Source organism: Suricata suricatta, chromosome 13, assembly GCF_006229205.1.
Source record: "Suricata suricatta isolate VVHF042 chromosome 13, meerkat_22Aug2017_6uvM2_HiC, whole genome shotgun sequence".
NCBI classification, from domain to species: Eukaryota; Metazoa; Chordata; class Mammalia; order Carnivora; family Herpestidae; genus Suricata; species Suricata suricatta.
The window spans coordinates 11,979,403-11,984,677 of NC_043712.1; the positions used below are offsets into that span (position 1 = coordinate 11,979,403).

Here is a 5,275-nt window from a genome sequence, read left to right on the forward strand (position 1 = left end):
GTGGTGTGCTGTTAAAGGAATAAAAATGGCTCTCTGAGGAACTTTGCTTTGTTGCATTTGCCAATCTCCATAGTGTAATTATTTCCACTATGGCTGATTTCAGTCTACTAACATGATGTCATCGAATGTGGAGTCAGAAAGAGATGTTCACATTCAGCTTAAAGTCAATGCAAGCCAGCTTCAGCACACCACTGTATAACAGAGTCAGTACACAGGAGCAGATCATGATGCTAAGTCTGCATGTCCTCAGTAACATGGTATATAAAATATACAGGCAATGACTGGGAATATCTAAAAGGGAAACAAATCCACAACTATAATTGTGCAATATGTTTTGCGTGATTTCACACACGTAAGGGGTGATGAACAAGCTGGAAAAAAATTAAGATAAAGAATATCAATCCAAGTGACAAACTTGACCTAGTTGACAATTGGGGACACCGTACATGACAGCACAATGTATATCTTTTTTAAGTTACACAGAGTTGCCAATCATAATAGTTTTAGTAGACATGTCTCACTGTGAATGACTGCAATAATAAGATTCAGTGATTGTCACTTAAAAGTTAGCCAAATATTTGTAGACAAATATTTGTAGGGCCTGTTTTATATCTTTGTTTCTTAGGCTATAGATAAAGGGGTTCAGCATAGGGATAACTACTGTATACATGACTGAAGCAATTACGTCTTTGTTGTTAAAGTTCCATGATGAGGAGAAAAAGTAAACACCTACAAGTGTCCCATAGTATAAAGACACCACAAAAAGATGGGAGCCACAGGTAGAAAAGGCTTTAAAGAGTCCTTTAGTGGATGATACCCTTACGACAGTTGTTCCTATACGAACATATGAGCCCAAGATACTACTCACAGGCAGGATGAAAAGAATTCCTCCCTCGGTAAAGATGACCAGCTCATTGAGAGAGATGTCTGAACAACTCATCTTCAGGAGCACAGAGAGATCACACAAGAAGTGAGGGATGGTATTATCATCACAGAAGGGCAGTTGGACCAAGAGGAGGGTATGCAACAGGGCATGAATACAACAGAAGAACCAAGATCCAGCCACTAATGAGATACACAGCTCCTGCCTCATGATGGTGGTGTAGTGGAGTGGTTGACAGATGGCCACATACCTGTCATATGCCATCACTGCAAGAAGGACATTGTCAAGACAACCAAAAATTATGAAAAAATACACCTGTGAAATGCACCCCACATAGGGGATGGATTGTTGCTGAGTCTGCATGTTCATGAGCATCTTTGGAACTATGACAGATGAAAGGGAAATGTCAGAGAAGGCCAAGTGGCTGAGGAAGAAGTACATGGGGGTGTGGAGGCGAGAGTCCAGCCTGATGAGCAGGACGATGAGCAGGTTCCCCAGCACCGTGGTCAGGTACATGCCCAGGAACAGGGCAAAGAACACGCCCTGCTGCTCTGGGTGGATGGACAGCCCCAGGAGGAGGAACTCGGACACGCCGCTCTGGTTCTCCCTCCTCATATTGTTTTATCTCTGCTGGCAATTGACGAAAGTGGGGAAAGTCAGTGAACATGTCATTACATTATAGTGAGGTTCTTTCTATGCAAATTCCTTATTTTAGCTACCTTTCTGTTTATTTCTCACAACTGTTGGTACATGGTGTGCCCCATTCTGACTCCAATGATACATGAAACCCTCACATTAACCAGGTTTCTTCCCTCCAAAACACAAAGCGTTTATTCTTTATTCAACAAATATCTATTGAGCAACAGCTTAGTCCCATAATGATAATAGTAGTGAGCAAAAAATGGGAAGTCTTTATGTTCAAGGAGTTGACATCTTAATGTCAAAGCAGGTTCAAATCTCACTAACTCTCTAGGATCAAAATGTGAAATGAGTACCAGAAAATAAATATGTCTTTTCCTCTCTAAAAGGGTGTGAATCTCTCCAACTTGGCACAGAATTATTAAAGCTATGTCACAGGCTTTCAGTGTAATTGGCTGAGTCCTGTTTTAAGTCATTTAAATTTCTCTGTTACCAAAAGTGTCCAATCCAGGTATTTCACGTGTTTTACATGTCCTTTCAAATCAGATCCTCACCATAGTCCTAACGAATGATTATTATAATCATTTTAACTGTGAGACAACAAAAGTGTACATTATTTAAATTTCAAAAGTACACACAATTAAGTACAACAGATAGAATCACAATGTATGCCTGACAAGAATTCCTACTCAACTTCTTTGCATAGAAATTATAACATCATTGGTCAGAGTGTCCAGAGAAGCTATTTTGTCAGCTACCTTTGTCTAAAATGTTAACTCCCTCTAAGAAAAATTTATCACTCACACTTATACAATCATATAATTTACAAAGGACTTTCACATGCTTTACCTTCTTTGAAAATAGTAAGTACATATTTAGGAACTGTTTAGTGCAAAAGGCAAACTTTATGTCCTCATTTTAAAGATGGGAAAACTGTGGCTAAAATGATAATTGACTTACCATGACTCGGCTCTTTGATGACAGATTCCAGACTTACTATCTATTTGGAAGTTAGACTAGAGGTTAGGATAACCACCTACCCCTGCTGAGGGAATCAAGACTGACATTCTCACTCAAGAGTAGGAGCAGGACACTGAGTCATCCTCAAAGACCACAAGCTTGCTCAGGGGCACCAGCTCTCTCTGTTCATGGCTACCAAGGAGGACAGCGACTTGACCCAATGCAGAATCCTGACTGCTCACTGATGTAGGCTGTGTCAGTCCTTACTTTGGAACCAGAAGAAAACAAGGTGGCTGGAACCAACCAGGAACATTAATTCAGGGAGGACCTTGAGAAGGAGGCAGCTGGGTCATTAGCTGTGGGAAGGAGGTCAGAATGTGACCTTGAAGTATGAGAGGGAGCCTTAAGATGAGCCTGTCTTCTCAAAATTCTACATGTCCTGCTCCAACAATGGTAGAACAGGAACCTCCATGAAACAAACATTGGATTGGGGGAATATAATAAAAATACCTCCTTTTTACTTAGCACCAATTGTGCCAGGCATGGGACTGAATAATTTGTGTGCATTGCCTCATTTAATCCTCAAAAATCGCATTGTGAAGTAGAAATAGTTACCTTTCATTTGCCAGTGAAGAATCTGAGCCTCAGAGAAATGAAGTCACTACCTAAGATCACAAAATATATGAAGGCCAGACTGAGGATTGGGGCCCAGTCTGCCACACTGCAGACACTGAGCTTGTATCCATTAGTATCTGACACCTGCCCAGGAGTGGATGCCTACTTAATGCCGTAATATGTATATATATGGCTACCGTTGAAAAATTGTTAAGGGAATACATGAGTTCATAGGAAAGAACCAGAGCCCCTAAAACGTGTACATGAAAAACAACAACAACAATAACACACTCCAGTATTTGGAATCACATTCATATATAACTTATAAACAAAATGCAATGTTACACATACACACACCGCTGAGCTGAGATTTCAAGACCTCTTACATATTGCTGGTAATAAGTAAATTCAGGAAACTTCCCCCCCCCCAGATTGGGGAGCACATCTGTCTCTCTTCAGACAATGCAATCTCATTTAATTGCCCATGATGTCTGTCCAAAGATGGAAGAGAAAGGCAGCGGGGCAAACACTTGAGTTCCAAGGGACTGATTAGGAGACAACAGATCACATACACAAATGCCCTACACTTTGTTAATTGGACAGTTCTTATTAGACTTCTGTGTTCTTGGTCTAAAAGAGGAAAAAAATAAGGCTGAGAGCCAATTACACATGCACACTCACACACACACACGTACACTGAAAACTCAAGAAGAAAACATGCATATGTCTGCATTGTACAAGCAAGGAAACGCCAGACAGACCCACGTGGAATGCATATGCAGACCCCTAGACACAAGGATACACCCTGCCTGCCTAGGATTCCCAGCTCACTCTGGCCTATGCCACTCCGTAGCAAGCTCAGGTACCTTCTAATACAATTTCCTGAGTCCTCAGCTTCCATTGAGAACACCAGGAACAAAAAGTCGGAAGAAAGCCTCTGTGAGCCAATGACCTCATGAGCTCTCTGCCGGTCCTTGAGCTCCAGAGCAACAGTCAGGAGATACCATTTTACAAATCTTGGAGAACACTCATGAAAATTCTCTAAGCTCCTGGTTAAGTAAGGAATCAAAGCAGACTAATGGCCTCGAATTCCTAAAAGACCTCGGGGAGGAGTCTGTGCAGGGGCTACAGGGATTGAGCCGCTGGAGCCACCTGAGAGGCTGGCCCAGATCTCAAGGACACTCTGGGCTCTGCTCTGCCTGTTCATAGTTCCAGGGGGAAAGCAGGAATGGCTTAGTTAGCCTCCATCACCAGTGGACCAATTGCACTGGGTCAACCTCTCCCGAAACCACATTATGGTCCAGGAAGAGGAAGTCTGGTTTCTGCAAACTCCCACACCATTTATACTTGCGACCATGAGCACACAAATCTAGCTTCACATCCTGCACGTCCCCTCCTCCCTTGGGAGAGACTCAGGGCATAGAGGTGTACCTTTTCTAAGAGGGTGTAGAGTCCTTGAGCTCAGTACTCAGAACTGGGTCTGGGCTCTGCCACTCATTAAGTGTTGGCGCTGATCACCTAAAGCATCCCCTCAGCCTTGTTACATTAGTTGTAAAGAGTGGGTAAAAATTACATTGTCCTCAAAAGTTATTATTGAAATGAAATGAGATAATTCATGCTAAAGCACATAATAAATACACAATAGATATCTCTGGTTATCGTTATCTTTGAATCTTCCAAAAAAGATAATGATATCTAGAATCACTGACATTGTCATAGGATTGATATTGAATAAAAGAGTGAATTAATGATTAAGTAACTCATTAATCTTATAGTAACAACATAGTCCCACCTCAAGAGATTAAATGAGTTCAAACACAGAATGAACTTAGAACATTGTCTGGCAGTTTGTAAGTCCTCAATAAACTTTGGTTCTCTTATTATAGTTTACAGACTCACTGTGTTCAGCTGCTCACACATTTGTTTCATTACCATCTTAGTCACTGATAACTCCATGTTGTTCAAACCAAAATATAGGAATTTTTGACTCCTACCTTCCTCTGACACTCTTCTCAGTTCGTCAGCAACTCTTGCTGGCTCCAACTTCCAACTAAATACAATATTCACCAAAAATGTACTACTTCCTCGATTAACATCCAGCCTAACATTTCTTAGCCGCACTACTGCGGTAGTTCCTGGGTGGTCCCCCTGCCTCCACCGCCCCCTTCTCCTTCAGTC

At 41.6% G+C, this 5,275-nt stretch overlaps 2 protein-coding genes across 2 annotated transcripts in view; one reads left to right on the top strand and one right to left on the bottom strand.

Annotated features, from left to right (window-relative positions):
• The window catches only part of LOC115276015 (olfactory receptor 1J4-like), a 39,615-nt gene extending 38,713 nt beyond the window's left edge, over window positions 1-902 (bottom strand). Inside the window, exon 1 of the mRNA XM_029919747.1 lies at window positions 869-902. The gene's annotated coding sequence lies outside the window, so the exon portion shown is untranslated. The remainder of the gene's footprint in view (window positions 1-868) is intronic.
• LOC115275853 (olfactory receptor 1J4-like) overlaps window positions 1-5,275 on the top strand; it is a 97,709-nt gene that overhangs the window by 85,945 nt on the left and 6,489 nt on the right. The window lies entirely within an intron of this gene.